This window comes from Lissotriton vulgaris, chromosome 5, assembly GCF_964263255.1.
Source record: "Lissotriton vulgaris chromosome 5, aLisVul1.2, whole genome shotgun sequence".
NCBI classification, from domain to species: domain Eukaryota; kingdom Metazoa; phylum Chordata; class Amphibia; order Caudata; family Salamandridae; genus Lissotriton; species Lissotriton vulgaris.
This window is the reverse complement of record NC_141693.1, coordinates 1,503,637,628-1,503,657,089: the sequence shown is the minus strand read 5'-3', so window position 1 is coordinate 1,503,657,089 and position 19,462 is coordinate 1,503,637,628. Positions and strand designations below refer to the sequence as shown.

The 19,462-nt window shown below is 43.2% G+C and overlaps 1 protein-coding gene across 2 annotated transcripts in view; it reads right to left on the bottom strand.

The window, feature by feature from the left end:
• USP49 (ubiquitin specific peptidase 49) overlaps nt 1-19,462 on the bottom strand; it is a 211,536-nt gene that overhangs the window by 21,937 nt on the left and 170,137 nt on the right. The window lies entirely within an intron of this gene.

The following is a 19,462-nucleotide window of genomic DNA, read 5'->3' as shown; positions in this document are numbered from 1 at the left end:
CACTTTCGTACGACAATCTGATCAACAGTCTAGTTCCCATATCTTCCTCTTTTTTCCCAGGTTTAAAGGTTTGAAGCTGGATGGTTTATAAAATGAAAGAATATATCCCCCAATGGAGATTAGAATTCAGCAAAATCAAATGTTCTTCTCTACTGAAGGATCCTCTTTGGTGTTCATCATATACAGCAAAACAGACAGGCAATGCCAATCTAATAGACTGAAGTTTGGAAAGCCAGGAGGCTAGGTGTTATAAAGATACTATTTAAGCAAACAGTTGCAAAGAGAGGCCTGCCCTACTAGTTTGTCACACTGGAATTAATGCAGTAAGGTGGTAGATCAACATTCCCTGTGGTCTCATTGCATGTTTCATACAGTGGGGGTGTTTCTCATGAGTTTGGCACTTGCTACCTTGTCCCCGAAGAGGTAAACAGAAGGTGTATCGAAGAGCCCATTAGATATATGCTATTCTATCTATCTCACATCGGAATTTTTCAGGAAGTGAACCAAGTACAAATATGTGAACCTTTCGTTTTCTCACACTGCCTAATAGTTCTTTTTGTAACCAAGGTATAGGAGACCCTGGTGCTGCCCTTATATATCTCTACCATTTCAACATGTCCTAAACCTCTTGGTTGAATCCTGGTGAAACCCAGGATACTTTGAGCATAATCAGCAGGACTATAGCTAGATCACTTTAGATGACTTTATATATATATATATTTTTTAGAAACAAAAATGCACAGCACTCCGGAATGAAAGTTTGTTAGCTTGTTTTATTCAAACGGACCCAACAACGCGTTTGTTTGAATAAAACAAGGTAACGAACTTTCATTCCGGAGTGCTGTGCATTTTTGTTTCTAAAATTGAATTCTGAAGCATATATATATATATATATATATATATATATAGTGAAACCCAGGATACTTTGATGAGCATAATCAGCAGGACTATAGCTAGATCACTTTAGATAATATATATATATAAAGATGTCAGTTTAGCGCTAGACTGTGTATCAGGGGGCAGAGCCCCTGGAATGGATGGCATCCCTGCCGATGTGTTTTTAAGTGATCGTTCATCTTAGTGCCAGTATTTTGAGTCGTTAGCCAATTCTGTGGCTAGGGGTGCGCCAATCCCCACTTCATGGCAAGGAGCGGAAATAATTCCGGTTTTTAAAAAGGGTGACAAATCACTACCTAGTAATTATAGACCTATCAGTTTTATTGACTCGGCCCAAAAAATAATAGGTAGTTTAGTGCAAAATAAATTGCAATCTTGGATAGAAGAAAAAGATATTTTGTCTCCTTACCAAGCTGGGTTTCGACCCTGTACTAGTTCAGTTGACCAGGTCTTTTTTTTCATAGCTCTCTATTGGAGGAATGTGACTTTAACCAACGGGACACTTTATGCGGTGTTCGTAGACCTGAAATCAGCTTTAGATTTAGGTCCCCGTCCCAAACTTTGGAGTGTTCTAGTTGAAGCAGGGATGGCCCCGGAACTGTTAGCGTTACGTGTCCGCTTGCATGAGAACAACTATGCAAGAATTAGATGGGGGGCACAGGGTGAGATGACCGACTCATTCCCTGTCGAGCGTGGTGTTCGGCAGGGATGTGTCCTGGCGCCCACACTGTTCTCCCTATACATCAACGGCATAGTAGACTATCTTAGCCGCTCCCCCACCGATGCTCCTGTATTGGCCGGGGCACACGTGCCAGTTCTCATGTTTGCGGACGACACACTGATAGTTTCTCGGACTCCTAGTGGGCTCCAGAAGGCAGTAAATGCGTTTGGAGAGTTCTGCCAGATGCGTGGACTTGAGATAAACACCTCCAAAACCAAGTTCATGTCCCTGAATCAGTGGAAAACATTCAAAGGCACAATTAATTTTAATGGTATTCCACTGGAACAGGTTGAGGCTTTCACGTATTTAGGAATATCCCTTAAGAGTAACATGAGCTGGAAAAATCACATTGACATGGCCGTTTTAAAATTTCATCAGCTGGCGGGTGTAATAGCCCTTAAACATAAAGCTTCACTGACCAAGCCAATCACACCGGCTCTAGAAATATATAATATGAAGGTGATAAGTGCCTCTTTGTACGGTTCGGAATTGTGGGGATTTTCCAACTTGAATCAATTAAAACTAGCAGAGAATAGGTTTCTACGTCGTCTAGTTGGGGTCCCCCAAAGTACCCCCACTGTACCGCTTGTATATGATCTTGGCAGGAAAAAAATAGAGGATTTGGCACGGTTACGTCCCCTATTATATTGGAGACGGATCATGACAACTCCTGAACTAGTTCACTATGCCACTGCCCTGAAGGGCATCACTAGGGCAGATCGATTTCATTCATTCTATCCCGTGGCTCAAAGAAATAAGGGGCTTATTGGCTAAGTTGGAACTAGATTACCTATGGGTCGACTCAAATGCCTCAAGTTTCCCGTCAAAGATAACTTTGAAAAAAATGTACTGGAACATGGTTTGGTTGTCTGCCCTTAGTACTGGATCCAACACAGAGCTAACTGGTCGTTTTCTTGATATTAAATCCCTACCATTGTGTGAGTCTTACTGGGACATTATAGAAAGGCCCTATGAAAGAAAATTGTATTTTCAATTTACAATTGGGACTCTTCCAGTAAAAGCTTTTATTCATAAATGGTCGGTAAACCACAACGACAAGTGCCACTATTGTAAACAGATGATTGAGAATGTACCCCACTTGCTGTTTGTATGTCCCCTTTATATAAGCCCCCGTCGTAAGTCGATAAAACCTTTGTGTACAAACCTGGGGACACGCAGTTTCGTAGAGGCTTTAAGAATACTCGCATCAGATTGCACACCCCCCATGGCGATAGCTGTTGCAAAATTCCTAGGGTGGGCTTGAACAATACACACCCGCTCCTTACAGTCCCTAGTGGCTAGCCAATGAATTTTATCACATTGAGTAATGTACGATCAATTTTTTTAACAAATGTTTAATTGAATTGTTTTAACTCATTTTGTATAAATTGTTCTTAATCTTTGTAAGCGACAGCACCATGGTTTAATGACTTTTTAATAATGATGTATTTAACTTTGTAGTATTTATAGTGTAGTTCGAGGATGAATAATTGCTTTTATGACATGCTGTCGAATAAAGCTTTGAAATTTGATTTGATATATATATATGGCATAATTTATAATTAGGTTCGTATTGCACCTACTATAAGACAGGGGTGTTATTTGTCCACCATAATCTATGAGGTTGCCAAGGAGCCCTTGACAAACACCATACCACAAAACATAGTAGTAAAGGGAATAAATAAGACAAGTTGAGAACAAATCATTAGTTTATTTTCCTTATGATGTGCATTACTATTTGAACATTTTATGCATTTACTGGAAACGTACTTCTACAGATCTGGTCTCTATAACTATGTAGAGAAAAATAAAATCTGTCACTTCACGATGAGTCTGTCTAGCTAAGGTGGAATGTAAAAAATACATTGCTATTATTATATACTTCGACAGGTATCAGTCAAAGATCACAAAATCAAAGATAACAACAGATCTCTTGGCAACAAACTTTGTAAAGTTTTAAGCTTACTGGCTCAATTGGTTATATGCACTGGGTTTAAGTATCTTGAACACACTGTATTATGTACGTGTGGTTTGGAAGTGCATACGTAAATATAAAAAGCTGTCATAGCCTACAGAAATGGGATAAGCTAGACATAAGACGTTAGAGTGGAATTGTTGTTATAAAACATAATACGTCTGGAGGATAAAGATTTATAAAAAAGGAGGAACATTAGAAACAAGGATGCCATATGAGTATGTAGGTAATACAGGAATGAATCAGGGACTACATATACATTTACATGAGGGTGTTTAGTTTTAAATAGAAAGGATTTAAAATTACTCACTCGCATTGAGACTGACCACTGGACACTAAATATAACAGTTATTAAGGCAGCAAATTCCTAATAGTAATGTGCCTTCTAATGATTGGGACTCTGAATGCGATATCGTGAGATATGGTGAGTTTCAGAGCTCTGTAATAGCAGATAAAAAAATTAGATTTTTTTTTAATAATCAACTTTTATGTTGCTCAAAACTGGTTATGGTGAGCAAGGGAGCAGCTAGGTAGTGGCATTCAGGTTTAAACGACTCAACAAAAAAAAGGTGGAGAGGACGGAAGAAGCGAAGGTTGAGCTTGCCATGAAAAGAGCATTACAGAGTGCAGGAGCATTAATGTGAAAGGGGGCTCAGAACACATGGGCGAGAGAAAAACGTACATGCACTACCACAGAGAGCGAATATATATTTAAAAAGAAGTAGGTACTTTGTATGGAGCCATGGAAGGATATCACGTATTCATTCAAAAGGACAGTAAAGAAGCTATGATCAATGAGAGGAACAAACAAGAAGAGAAAAAAAGCGAACAAGCAGCAAATTAATAATATTGACAAGAAATGCAAATAATGGTAAGCCACAGGCTCACCCTAAGCCCCCTCTAAGAACCAGTATTGTACACAGTACGCCTTCAACAAACAGACTGCTATCCGCCAGGAGGTGGGACGTAACGAAACATGCCAGGGCAAATTCTTGTCAGAGTGCAACACAACAACCCAAATGTACCAGGGGTTAAAGCGTATTGCTCCAGTATGTCATTAATAAAAGCATGTTTGTTGATGGGGAAAAAAGGCCCTAATAAAACGAAGCGTTGGCAAAGCCACTAGCTTCTCACCTCTGAATTTGCTAATGCAGATCTAACTAATTAGTGAAGGCTTTTTGCAGATGCTGTTGGCTCAAAATGTACAATGCGGGGAAAAAACACTTTAATACCCACAGTAAAACTGTCATGAGTGAAAAACCACTCTTCCCAAGAGAAAAATGTTGAAACCCTCTATAAATGGCAAAGACGTCAAGTGAAACATTTTTATTTAATAACTAAAGACGAAAAGGCAGAGCTTTCTGTTCTGTGATCTTTTCACAGCAGGAAAAAAGGACTGAGTCTAACTGTCGCTGTGCTTCATGCGGGGATTGAGGTGGTCCAAAGGCAGTAATAAAGTTTTCCTCTAAACAAGGGCATGTGCCTTCCACAATTTCCTTTACTTTTTTGCTTTTAAAAGGATGAAAGAAAGAAATGTTTCAGGACAGAAAAGCTGTTGTTTTTTCGATAGCATGTTTAACTTTACAATGCGATTCGACATTGTCACCAATTAGTCTTTAGACATCAAAAACAAAAAAGATGTAGGCATTTTTTAATTTAGCTTTCTGTGTAAGTTCTTTCTCTTCACTTTTAAAAGTTTACTGGGCTCCTGAAATTAGGCAAGACTATTCAGTGTTTAAGAATTTTTATGAAAGTCCCTTGAGAGAGAACAATACTTACCTGTAACTCTGTTTAAGGCTTGTAGTGTTGCAATTTGAATTTGGAAATATGCGCCTTTTAAGTCTAAAGTAGACATAAAATCGCCCTGCTGTAGAACCAGCAGACAAAGGTGGTGGGATTGAGATTCAGGACATTGAACCCTACAAAGAAGAAATCATAAGGCAATTATCTAACATAGACCATATTCAGAAGTTACATACTGATCCTACATGTGAAATTCAAAATCTCATCTTGGGTATCACAGAAGAAGCTAAGACAATTGGATACTTAACCCAGAATAAATTCCTCTTTCTTAGTACTAAATGCCACAGAACTCATGTATACTCTTCCAAAAATCTATAAGAGCATTGAGAGTACTCCTGGACGTCCAATCGTCTCAGGATGTGATTCCATTCTGGAGACTCTTGGCCAGTATGTTGACTTTTTCATAAAAGATTTTGTACCCAAAACTCTTTGATTTTTTGGGAATGGCTTGGATATGGTTAACCAAGTGGAACATTTCCATTTCAACCCCAATACGAACATTCTATGCACCCTGGACGTGAAATCTTTATACACCAACATTCCACAAGCAGAGGGCCTCACAGTGATTAAGAATACATTCAACACTAGACCACGCCGCACGCCGTACCCACATCATTCATGTTACAACTCTTAAATATATGACTTACATGCAATTTCTTCTCTTTCGATGGCCAATATTAACAACAGTTCAAAGGAACATCGATGGGGGCTGTTTTTATCCCAAACTTTTCCATACTTTACATGGATAACCTGGAAACTACTAAAATACTGACTCCCACTAATCTTTTTTATGACAATGTAACCACCTGGAAACGCTACATTGACAATATCTTTCTAATCTGGCATGGTGATGGGGGTACACTATCTTTATTACTCGACTGGCTCAACAACAACTGCAATGAGCTCAAAATCACTCTTTCACAGAGCAGGGCGGAAATTGCATTTTTAGACCTGAAAATCCACATAGATCGAGAACTCTTCCCTAGCCTCTATAGAAAACCCACTGAACGTAATACGCTGCAACGCTATGAAAGACACCATCCACGAGACCCACGTGACTCACTTCCATTCTCTCAATTCCTCCGCTTTAGGAGAAACTGCTCATTCAAAGAAGACTATTTTTGGGAAGCCAATACCTTGACTGACAAACTCATCTCTAGGGGCTATCCCCGCATACTGGTGTGCAGATCGCTCAAAAGAGCATGGTACTGCCCACGGGAAACTTTGCTCACACCTTAAACCTACAAGCATTGGCATAGCCAATAGGTCTCGCCTTTGGGACCTTATAAGTGTTTAATTATCCAGCACAATATCCTTGGTGCAACAACATCAACTGTTGCATGGCTAAACACTTATAAGGTCCCAAAGGCAAGACCTATTGGCTATGCCAATGCTTGTTATCCTTCTTATGATGCATTTTTCTAAATCCAGCAGTGGAGGGAATGAAGAGATTCGTGGCATCATATTTATTTTTTTGCCCATATTTCAATTACAGTAAATAAAGAATCCATATGTGCGTTACCACTCATTCTGATATTCAGATTTTGTATTTCTGATTTTCAATAAACTGGAGCTAATATGTTTTTGTCACAAAGTACACACCAAATTAGGTTACTCGCCCAGGGTTGCAGATAAACAGAACTGCACCCCACATGATTAAATCACTCATTTAATTTTCACGGTACAGTTTGTGTATACCCCAAATTCTGTACAGCTGAGTAGCAAGGAACACAAAAGGTCACCGTGCCAATGCTCAATGTACTTAAATGCCACTGTGCCTATGGCCTCATGTTTGAAGGCAAAACACGCAGGGAGTCAGCAGCGTGCGCACACGAGGAACAAAGCAGCATGCATCTGCAACACATTTACAACCAGGGTCAAACTGAGAGTGTTTCCCATCTCAGAAAGATCAAATACGACCAATATGTTGCAGGAAAAAATTTAATGCTGCATTAGTAATTTCTTTTAAACTTGATGTAACCAACTTACGAGGTACAAACTATTTCTTTGAAAACTGAAATAGTATACATATTTCCAATGATTACATATAATGATATTCGATTTAGGGAGCTTTTTGGCCAGCAACAGAACATTGTTGAGTGGGTGAACGCAGAATGTACATGCAGTGACACATATGCAGTAACCTATATGCAGTGTCACATAGGCAATATCTCAATGCGCTAGGCAGTGATCATGGACATTAAAAGGCCTTGTTAGAGACACCCTCAATTATAGAAATTATGGCCTTCTACTAGACAATAGTGCAGGCTTTATGGCACTACTTTTGAACGTGTGAAGGGCAAATCGGGTACAAGTAGGAAAGCATGACGTCAGTTCTCCTAGACTCAAAGTGCCAGATTGCCTGTCATTGCGTGTTCAAATTGTGCAGTTTAAGAATACTTTCAGCAGTCCTCTATTAAAATAGTCAAAACACGACTGTCGGAGGATGCAACATTGTGTTATCAATTAGAGCTCAGAGGAATGATGATGCACTATCACATCAACTTCCTTCCCTGCATAGGTTTGCAAATTCCAGTCGTGGCCAATGGGCGTCCTGTTGACATCTTTCGCACTGCTGCCTGCCAGCGGGGCTTCTCCTGCAGACCGCAGCTGCCTGCCAGTGCCAGGGCTGCAGCTCCTGCACCGCTGCAGTCATTTAACACACATCTCTCTCCGTCCTCAACCACACCCGGTGTGACCGTCTGAAGCACGCTGACGGGCCATCAGCTCGCGCTGCGCGTTTTTTTGCCCCGCGAAACCTGTGAGGAAAGGTTTGGGGAAACAGCAAATATATACCTGTCGGTGTTATTCTTATTTTTGCAAAGGGAGGGAGCGCGTGGAGGAGGATTTCTTGAGGCAAGGGTAGTTGACGGAGCTCTACAGGAGGTGTTTTAGAGATGGGGCTGCTGTCCTTGCAGTAGCCGCTAATGAAGGTGGTTTGTCAGTCTCGGACTTGGGGTCCCCTCACCTGAGCCAGCCTTTATCTAGCGTAAAATAAAGAGACAAAGTATTCATAACGGACTTGTAAAAAGCACTCAGAAGAGGCAGAAACTGGGCTGGCACTACAATCCGAATGTACTCATCCTAAAAGCCCCAACAGCTCGAGTGTGGCTCAGGAGGAGGGCTCCACACACCGAAAGAGCGAGCTGCAAGTAGCTGCATTGGAATTTAAAAAACAAGATCAGTGACTCCTACTGCAACAAGTCCGCGAGTAGGGCACAGGCGCGCGCCACAGCGAGCGATCTGTTTCCAATTATCGCGCCTGTGTCTTATCACGATAATTGAAAACAGATGTGGCCCGTGCAGGTAACCGCAAGCAATAGGCCGTGGGAGGAGCAAAGGTGGGACATGCACCCGCCTTTGCCCAATTGCGTGCTGCCTTTATTAGACAGAGGCAGGCAATCCCAATAGCCTGTAACTAAAAACAAAACACACGCACGAGCATGTGGTGAGCTTTTGAAAGCCCCTTAGTAAGAGTCTCGCCATAGCAGAGCATGCGCGCTACTACAGGCTCGAACAAAAAAGGACATGAAAACCGTTTGGTCTGTGTGACCCTTTCTCACCTATATCTAACAAAGTCAGAAAGCGTATCCTTAAAAACTGGCCAATACTAAATGCTGGTAACCTCAATTTGGACTGCCCCTTATTTGCATTTCACAAAAGTAAAAACATCAAGGACCACCTAATCAGGGCCTCACTTCCCCCCCAAAAAGCTACACTGACACTCGATGACCATTGGGGCCTCCTTGTGGGACATCCTAAATGTGGGAATTGTGTGGCATGTCAATTTACTATTGAATGTAAAGAATTCACCTACGGCACTTTGAAAATACCCCCAACCAGTTTTCTAACTGTAACCCTTCTGACGTGATATATTCTGTCCTGTGCCCATGTAATCTGATCTACATCGGACAAACTACTCGAAAAGTGCGTATCTACATCGGACAAACTACTCAAAAAGTGTGTATTCGCATTTGCCAGCACTGAAGCCGTCTCTGGTGCAAGACACCCAATGCCCCAATGGTGGACCATTTCACTGCTAAAAGACACACAGAGAATGGCATTCACTGGTTGGTCATCAGTGTGATCAATCCTCCACCTAGGGGTGCAGACATCAACCAGAACCTGAACAAGGAAGAACTAAGATGGATTCTGCGCACTGGGAGTCCTCACACTGGTTTAAACCGCATGGAGGACTAGACTGCCTTGCTGTGATGAGACTGTTATTCCTCCTTACACCCTATACTGCAGTTGTTTCTGTTTGTCGATGAGTCATGGTTCATTTGCAACACTCTCTTGTCTCGATTTTATGTTTTTTTTTAATTCTCTCGAAGAGACCTGTAACCTTCGAGTATTTGAGTTATGAGATGATCCATTCAAACCATTTCTATGTTGCACACTTTTCCCCAATGAAATTTTGTACTGCTCTGTACTATCAGTTGTTCTTTTTTAGTAATTTCTTGATGCACAGCCTACTCCTTCAATTTGTCATGCTGACATTCGTCTCTGATGAAATGTTGTACCTCTCTACATTATTGGTCTCTTGATCTGCTAGTCTTCTCCTTACTCAACACTACCAGTGTTCAACACACACTTGGGCTAATGCGTGCAGAACTATACAGCCAGTTACGATTTGTTAAATAGATTCAAATCATTATATGGCGGATCCAACCATTCGAGAACACGCTTGATGACTTCACCACGTACACACTCTTATTCACCGCTTCTCATCCCCTACTTGCACAGGACAAAGCACATCTTCGGATGTTCCCCCAACAGCGCTATCTGGTAAGACTTGTGGACTTCGACAGAACTCTTCCGCCTATTTAATTATTTTATATTGGCACCGCATCATTATTATTCCACCTCCATAGGTCCCGATGCCCTGCATGTTGCCTCCGCCATTCCATTTGGTGGTGCCCTAGATTATAATCACAGGACCATTCGTTCGGTAAGGAGTCCTGGCTTTTTTCACTTCACTTCACTGCTGCCCCTTCGTAGTTATATACAATTCACTGAGAGTTGCTTCTCTTTAGATTCTCCCTTGCTGTTGCCGTGTGTGTCAATTCACTCACTGTTCCAGTAAGGAACTGGATGTATTTTTTCTCACAATTTAAACTGCAGTAAGCGCTGCTCATCTTCTGGTCGCTCTTTATAGCGTTCCTTAGATAGCAACATAATATGGTCACTGAATCCCTCCTCTGGCACCTTTCCTCACTAACACCACTATCCTTCGAATGTAATATCTGTCTCAGTTAATTACGGGCACACAATTCTTTGTGCGCGCACAATGCACACCAGATTCTAGTATTGTTATACACCAAACTACACACAGTGAGTGTACAAATCTGAATCACACATTTTGTGTATGTTTGTAAAATAATTGACATTTAATTGAGTTATTCATCTGCCCTTTTTGGTTTTGGTTTTACCCTCGCCCCTCCCTCACCCTTCTCTCCCCTCTGTTTCCATCTATATTCCTGCAGGCATTAATCTCAGGCATTTACTCAAATGTCCTGATGATCCCATATCTTGTTCTAAGGGATTGAAACACTGTTGACTGTGTACAACTTGACACAACTACTAAAATTCTATAGTGTAATATGCTATGGTGTTGTAATGCATCTATACCTTACCTACTAAGGAATTGTTTTTGACCAAGCTAATGTAAATGCCTGAGCCTTTTTTAATCCTCTAGGGTGTATGCGTTCCCACTTGTTTGTCTCTTCTATTTTTTGAAGTTTTATTAAAGAATTCGGTTCAATTGGACAACCCTATATATACATCATTGTATTTTTATATACATTCCTTTCAGGTTACCTTTTGTTAGGGACTGTTATTTCTAGAAAATAAAAGTAGAAGTGGGAGTGCTTGAAGTGTCACCAAGTCGGAATGCTCAGAAATGTAGAGGTTTAGTTCTCTGAGGTCTAGAATAGGCCTCAAGGAGCAAACCTTTTTGGGGTTGAGAAAGTACAGGGAGTACACATCTGTCCCTTGATGTTGTAATGGCACAGAGTCTATGGTTCCTTTACACGAGACACTGGACCTCATGCTGAAGTTGATGTAAATATTCTATTTTGTGAGAACGTGGTGGAATGTTTGGAGGATAGTTGGTAAGCTCCAGGCAATAACCATGTTGGCAAATTCCTAACACCCATTTGTCTGTGGTGAGAGATTGCCAAATGAGGAGGATTTGTAGAAGACGTCCCCCAACAGGTGATAACACAGGTCGAGGCAGGGGTTCCGCTACCCCACCAAGGAGTGTAGGCAAGTCACTGCTTGGTGGGGGAGGGGGAATTACGTGGTGTGGAACCCCTGCCTCAACCTTTGTTGTTGTTGCCTCTGTATCCTCCTCAAAAGAAGCCCCTTGTAGCAGAAGATTGACTGTTGCCTTAGTAGGAGGCGGCAATATTGTCTGAGGACATGGTTTTCGACCCTCCACAGTAGATGGAGCCACGAAAGGAGCCCCGATTAGATGGAGACTGCAGAGCTTCCATAGACTTGGCTACTTCTGTGCCTTTTTTCATTTTTTCTAATGACTTATCTACTTTGGGCCTGAAGAGATGTTTCTTGTCAAAAGGAGTATTTAAAATAGACTGTTGTACTTTGGGTTTGAAACCAGAAATCCTCAACCATGCATGTCTCCTTAATACACTAGTGTTGATTTCTCTAGCTGCGGTGTTTGCAGCATCTAAAGCGCATCTAATTGAGGAATTTGATATGAATTTCCCTCCCTGGACTAAATCCTATGTTTTTCCTTTGTGCTCATGTGGATGGTGTTGTAGCAACTGCTCCATTTCTTTCCAGTGTGTCCCATCAGATCTGGCAGGGCCTGGGTGTTGGCAATGCGCCAATGATTTGCTACTTGGGCGGCTACTTGTTTACCGGAGGCGTCTAATAGTTTTGACTCTTTATCTGGAGGGGGTGTGGGGGGGCATCCCCTGTAGTCTGTGAATTGGCCCGTTTACGGGCATTAGAGACCATCAAGGAGTCTAATGATAACTGTCCTTTAATAAAGACTGGATCTGAGGGAGCAGGGTTATATTTCTTATCAATTCTGGGGGTGAGAAGGAGAGCACGCACTGGATCTTTAAAGATATCATCGGCATGTTTCATCATACCTTTAAGCATTGGTAGAGTGTGGCTAGCCCTTTATGTGCAACTGAGCGTTTCAAATAAGAAATCTTCCTCTAGAGATTCCTTGTGCAACTGTACCACTTGATATTCTGCAGCTCTAGCAAAATCATTCTAGATATCCTACATTGTCATGAGGAGGGGAAGGTTTTGCAGGGTAAAGATCTGGGTCGTTATCTGTAGGGGAATCTGTGTTACAATTCTTCCAGGGGTCTATTGGTAAAATATTGTCCCCCCAGCCCCCATCTCCATCATCAGGTGGTGGAGAGTTAGTTGGTGTAATCAGTAAATGCTGCAAAGGTGGAGAAGTTGGTGTAGGGCAACGTGGTGGAGGTAGGGAGGAGTTAGTACTTATATTCTTCCTCTTTAAAGGAATATGGTAAAGGGTGTCTTCTGGCTCAGGTTTGCGTTTCTGAGGTGATTAAGAAGAACACTTCCTGCATCTGGATTTAAACAAAGTTCCTTTTGTTTTGGGTCCGATTTGGGTGTTGGAGCGTCCAAAATCGGATCCTAGAGCTTTGGAGGAACAGTTTTAGGTTTCAGCACAGAGAATTTCGATGCCGGGGTAGAATGACTTTTCCGCGCAGAAGGTTTTAGTGCTGAAGAAGGCTTTGTTTTTGGTGTCGATGATTTCAGCTTCTACGCGGTTTTTGGCTTTAAGCCTGAAGGTTTCGGCTCGGTGCCAGACTTTGGCCAACTCGTTCCCGAGCCGGAAGGCTTAGTGACATGTTTCAGTGCCAAGCCAGAGGGCAGCCATCAGAAACATCGTGTTGGTGCCTACCGTGGCCCGTGGGACTGAAGCCTTTTGTTTCGGCTAAGTTGGAGTTTGGGTCAAGGGGCGTTCGATACTCACGGGACGTTGACCTTGTGGCTAGCCTTCTTCCATCTCGGAGCCTGATTCTGGAACTGAGTCAAGTTCTTCTTGTTCTTCCTCAGCTCCCTTGTGCGTCAACTTCGTGCTCGGATCCTTCGCCGAAGTTGTCCGACGTGTATTTGACATTTTGACTCTGCATTTCGGGACATCGAGGCGGCATGATCTGCACGCGTCGCAGTCCTGTCCGTTGTGCTCCGGAGAAAAGCACAAGTTGCATGCTTCGTGCAAGTCGGTGCGCGGATATTTGTCGCGACACCGAAGGCAGAATTTGAATGGAGTCTGTTCCATCGACTGTGAAGTGGACCGAAGCGGTTAGGCCGGACGGCCTTCCCGAAGATGTTCGATCGAAATAGAGGTTTTCCTTGACGGATACGATACATGGAGAAGCAATACCAACGCGTGTAGAGTGGATTGCGCACGGAGGGGAACCCGAAGAAAAGTTTCAAAGCGGAGCACAGCAATACACGTCAGAACCCATTGCCGGAAAAAAGAAATCTAACAGTGGAGTCGATGCCCATGTGCACGATCACCAAAAGGAGGAGTCACCTACCTCGGGACTGGAAGGACTTGTTCGAAGAAAAACAACTTGCAAAAATCCAGATAACACTAGATGGCAGTAGGATGAACAGCAAAAATATTTAATAATAATAATAAATGAGTTTCTAAAGTTCATAGTTATACTACCCAGTATGTCCCCACTCTGCAGCAAGTTACCCGTACCTGGACAGGACGTGCAGGATGAAAACCGTACCTCACAGAGGCATTATATGTTGAAGAGCCATGTTTTTAATTTTTTTCGGAAGATCCCCTCCGATGGTTCAGAATGAGTGACTGCGGAAGGTCATTCCAGAGTTTAGCAGCCAGCCATCTGAAAGATCCTCCCCATCCGTGCTTTTTTGATTACTGGTAGCTCTACCATTTCTGTTCCCACAGATCTCAGAGCCCTGGTAGGTATGTAAGGGGTCAGTAGATTGTGTAGGTAGCTAGGGCCCTCTCTCTGCAGGATATGGTGACTAATGCATAGTGTTTTGAACACAATTCTCTCCCTAACCGGGAGCCAGTGTAGCGTTGCGAGAGCGTCTTGGATGGAGCTCTTCTGGGTAGCCTCAGAACAAGGCGAGCTGCCACATTTTGAATCCCTTGCAGTCTTTGGACACACCTCCTTGCCCCAAGGTACAGAGCATTCCCGTAGTCCAGGCGCGATGTCACCAGTGCATGGGCCAGCATTTTTCTGGCGGCTGCAGGGAGCACATCAAGTGTCTTCCAGAGGACCTTCATTGTTCCGAAACATTTTCCGGCAACTCCCCTGGTGATGTGGTCGAAGGAAAGTTTCAGGTCCAACCTTATCCCCAAGTTCTTAACCTGTTCCTTGGGGTGGAGCCCCAGGGACTGAGGCCACCACCTTGAGGTCCATATAGAAGGAGTCCTGCCATCTATTAGAACCTCCGTCTTGTTTCCATTCAATTTAAGGCAATTGCTAGCCATCCAGACCTCTAGCTCATGTAAGCAAGTGGAGAAATTGGTGGCTGCCTTGTCATGGGCTTGTGATAGGGATACCACTAATTGCGTGTCATCCGCATATGACATGACACTAATGTCGTATTTTGCAATTAGGGCTGCTAAGGGGGACATATATAAATTAAAAAGGGTGGGACTAAGGATAGGCCCCTGGGTTCTTGTGTCAGCCTAACGCTTTTCGAGTAGAACAGCCTCTGAGACACTTGGAAGCTCCGATCTTGTAAGAAGGATCTCATCCATTCCAAGTCCCATTTGTCCAGCCCTCCCTTTTTGAGGCATCGCAGGAGCAACGGGTGGTTGACGGCATCGAAAGCGGCGCTGAGGTAAAGTAGCACCAGCGCAACCGTCTTGCCGTCATCTGCATGCCTACGTATTGTTTCAGTAGATACCAGCAGAGCTGACTCCATTGAAAAAGAGGCCCGAAAGCCTGACTGAGTGGGATGTAGTAAGTTGTGCTCATTCATATACGTGGTTAGTTGTATGTTAACCACCTTCTCTGCGATTTTGACAAAGTATGGAAGGAGCGAGACTAGTCTGTAATTATCCAACTGGCTCACCTTCACCCCAGGCTTTTTCTTAATTGGGATGACGACCGCCTCCTTCCATTGCCTAGGGACCGTCCCTGATTCATAGGAGAGTTTCAGGAGGTAACCAATATAGAGAGCCAAGATTTCCATACTCTCTCTTAGGGTCTTAAGTTTTGTGGGGTCCTTGGGTGAGCCGGACTTGATACTTAAGGCAGTGTTTTTAAGCTCCTCCAATGATGGGGGGGACAAATCTAGAGAGGCTCGGGCATTCTCTATGCTCTGCTCCTCATCTCCCACGCCCCCTCCGTTCCTTGCCTCGTCCGGGAAGGTGGAATACATTCTTGCTACCTTGTCTGAGAAAACATCTGCGAACAAGTTGCAGGTTTCTACTGAGCAACTATTTGGCGGCGAGGTCCTGGTTAGTGACGATATGTCCTTGAAAATTTCAAATAATTCTCGAGACGAGTTTTCCACCTGCTCAATTTTCGAGTTATAGTAAGTCGCTCGAGGCCTTCTTATTAGTGAGTGATAGGTTCTAAGTTTTCTTTTGTATTCAGCCTTCTTAAGATCGGAAAATTCTCTCCTCCAGACCCGTTCAGCGGTTTTACATGAGGACTTCATTCTCCTAAGTTCATCATTGAACCAAGGCGCAGATTTTGACTGTCTCCTGGAGGCACTAGTCGACCAAGGCGCAACTTGATCTAGTGCCTTGGTGATCCTGTTGTCTAGAGCAGTGTATGCAGTATCGATGTCATTGCCACCTGGTGGACCTCCCAGCTAAAGGGCAGCATTGAAATTGGCCAAAGAGTACTCCGCCCACTTCCTCTGTAGGCTACCAGCCCCCACCTTCATATTCATACGGGGAGTGGGCTTGGGAACTGCCGCACTGAAGGGGATCAGATAATGATCTGACCAAGGCACCGCAGTGGGTCTCTCAATTGTTAGCCCCTCCAGTTGGCAAAAATGGGGTCCAATAAATGGCACTGTTGGAGGGTAGGGAGGGAAGATTGCAGACCCATCTGTAGTGTGGCCTATCTTGACAGATGTCTTGCACTGCGAAATTCTCCTTATCATCAAAGTGTAGGTTCAAGTCACCCAGCACCAGCAATTTGGAATACCGGATTGCCGGTTGTATGACTTGTTCTTTGAGGCTGGGCGCAAACAATGTGCCCGGCCCCCGGTGGTCTATAAATTAAGTATCCCTTAATGATGGAACTGTCGGTTGCCCTATTTGTGAAAAAGCCCTCCTCACTAGTCTCAATTTCCACCAGATCTAAGGAGCAACGTATCGCTAGATTATGAATGATGGCTTACTCCCTCCCCCCCTGCTCCCTTTGCGGTCCAGCCTGATGAACCCGTAATTCATAGAGAGGGCCTCCAGGATTACAGGTGCAGAATCCTCACTCAGCCAGGTTTCGGTGAGAAACATGATATCCTGCGGACATTCAGTCAGGTAATCATGGATGTCCTGTTTATGCCTATTGAGGGATCTGCAGTTGACCAGAACTAAATTAAATTTCTGTTCCGGTCTATCTAATTCTAGGTTTTTCCTCAGTTTAAATGGGCAGTGGTTGCAGTTCTGCGCGTTATGTCCCACTTGCACATTATGCCTACACTTAGCTGCAATGCGAGGGCACAAAGTGTGCAATTGTTCGGAGGAGTATTTGATGATTTCTATGGGAGGAGCAGGGGTTCTAGCCCCCGGCCCCGAACGGTCGCAGACGGGCTTGCCTTTGGCTCGCCGACCGCTGCGCGTTCGCTGTAGTATGTGCCTTAAGTAGGTATTTTCACCTCCCCACTAGAGCGCTAACTGCCGCTCTTGCTGGGAAAACCGGAAGTGCTCTGCCCCTCTTCCAAGCCCTCCGTACAATCGGCACAAGATCGCCACGACGGACCAGGGCGGGAGAAACTGGACTGTGACTCCGCAACCTAGCCGAGCTACCAGCCATAAGTAATTGCAGTAGCGAAACCCCCCAACAATTCAGTGCAGATTCAGACTTATTGCACCTCTATAGATGCTAGCCAAATTCCAAGGCTCACCACCATGATCATTTTAAAATTCTGCTTCCCAAGGAACCTGCTTTGAAAGAGCAGATCTGAAGTTGTGTACATCCTACCCCTTTCCTTTTGCAATAGGAAATAATTGAGTAGCAGCCTATGCCCAATTCTGAAATATAACCTCTTGGCTGTGAGAAAATGAGAGAAGGAAGTGAAATGTGGGCACCGGTTTATTTATCTCCAAGTTCCACAGGTTCAAGGTAATTTCTCTCAGTCTCATAAGACATTCTGACAATCTTCCTCATACAGAGGAATCACGCACCTTCAGGATTAACTTGGATGTTAAGTCTTGCATGCACCCGTTTAGTCTTTCTCTGATTGCACTGCACAAAGGTCAAACTTTGGGGGGACTACTGTGCTTTTGTTGGTTCTTCTAGTTTAAAGTGATTCATACAGCTTTACCTTCAATATCATTAATAGAACTGCCTTGTTCAGAGAACAGCTCCAAAGAATAGTTGGACGTCACATTTTTAAAAAAAGGGCTCACTGTCAAAAGTCTGATGTGCTCACAAGAAAGAAATAGCTTATCCATATCCAAGCATGCCTGTGAATAACCATACTGTGCCTCCTGGTCCAACTGCTGCATTTACAGTGTTTGAGATGGTCCATATGGCCTATTTTAACACATCTATCACAACTGTGGTAAGTGGCCCTGCATGTGGACTAGTCAGATGTTATGTTGTCAACTCTGCAATCTCCAATGAAGTCAAGCAAACCAGCTTTTTGGTTGCCTGCACGGATGCTAGTGGAATTTCTATAAATAAGTCACTCTCTGCAGAAATGAAATAAAAAATCTCGGCAATTATGATAAGGTGCCAATTATTTAGTCTAGGACAACAATATTATCAAATATATTTTTCCACTAAGCACAGTGACCAGTTGATATGAAATACCCATGACAGATAACCATATAATCCCAGTGAATCACAGGCACTTTTACCAACAATGGATTTAGTGGGGGAGGGGGGACCACGGTTCTGCCAGAATTTATGATCTATACTAATTGTACCACACAGGCCCCTGGGAAAAATTCATGTTTTAGGTTGCAGGTACACTTACCGAATTTAGGCAGTCAAAGCGAGGGTGATGGAACAAATCATTAAAGCCTACTAGTTTAGGAATCAACGAGAGTGAGGCGGTTATGAATCCTAGGCGTGATATCATCAACCTCCCTCCTGCTGCTTGCCCTTGTGGGGCGATCTTTACTGGAGTACCTCTGCTACACCAGGGCCGGGGGAGGACGGGAGAAGAATTATACAATAAGGTATTGAACTGGCTTGTAGGCTATTGAGATTTTGCCTTTTCAGCTGCTAGAGAATTTCTGTTGACTCGAAGGGTCAGATAAAACAGAGGCAGCCCTAAAAACATACATGGCAATTGGGTTATTGTACATTTTAGGACACCCCATTTGGCGGAAAAAGTACTGCACAAGACCTTTGGTTTAGGGTATTCCACAACCTACCTTTCCTTTGATGGTTATGCTTGTTATCACAATCTTGCAATGCCTTCCCAACAAGGCATAACAATGGGTGGCCTTTCAATTTCCATACAACTGGACCTCAATGTTGATGTATCTATATTAGATACAAAACATTCTGCTCTTCAAGCTATGCTTATTAAGGATAATCTGTGCTCTTTTTACTTCTATTTGATTCATTTCTATGATAATGGTTTTTGAAATACTGTGTGCATTCATTTTACAGAGTTGTTTTCTTTTTTTAACGTATCTTAACCCATTGGGTGCTGAAATTATGACCCAACCTAAGTATATTGTTAGTGAGGATTTCAAACCTAAATTAATGTTGAACACTGATGTGCTGGGGGGCGTGGGATCTAAAGGATATGTGGGGAATCCAGACCACAGAGGAAAAGTGTTTTGGCCATGTATATAGCTACTGCCAACCTTGTTAACACCGTTCAAATGTTTGAAGGGGTGGACCCATTGTGGCTTCCTT